Raw genomic sequence first — 232 nt, 5'->3', positions numbered from 1 at the left:
GGCATCACTACACCACGATGCCGCAGGATTCCAAGCACGAACGAGACCCCTTTTCATGCCTCTTCATCCCACTGAAAATCGGGAATGCATCTGCTAAATAGATGGCACTCGACAAATTTGAATACATGATTTACGTTATTTATCTTTCTTCATTTTTTTATTCTTATTCTGTTGTAAATTAGATGAATGCTAAAGTCCATTTGTTTAGGAAAAATATTCAGAAATTTTGAAT

This window comes from Penaeus vannamei, chromosome 10 (assembly GCF_042767895.1).
Source record: "Penaeus vannamei isolate JL-2024 chromosome 10, ASM4276789v1, whole genome shotgun sequence".
NCBI lineage: Eukaryota > Metazoa > Arthropoda > Malacostraca > Decapoda > Penaeidae > Penaeus > Penaeus vannamei.
This window is presented reverse-complemented; position numbering follows the sequence as displayed.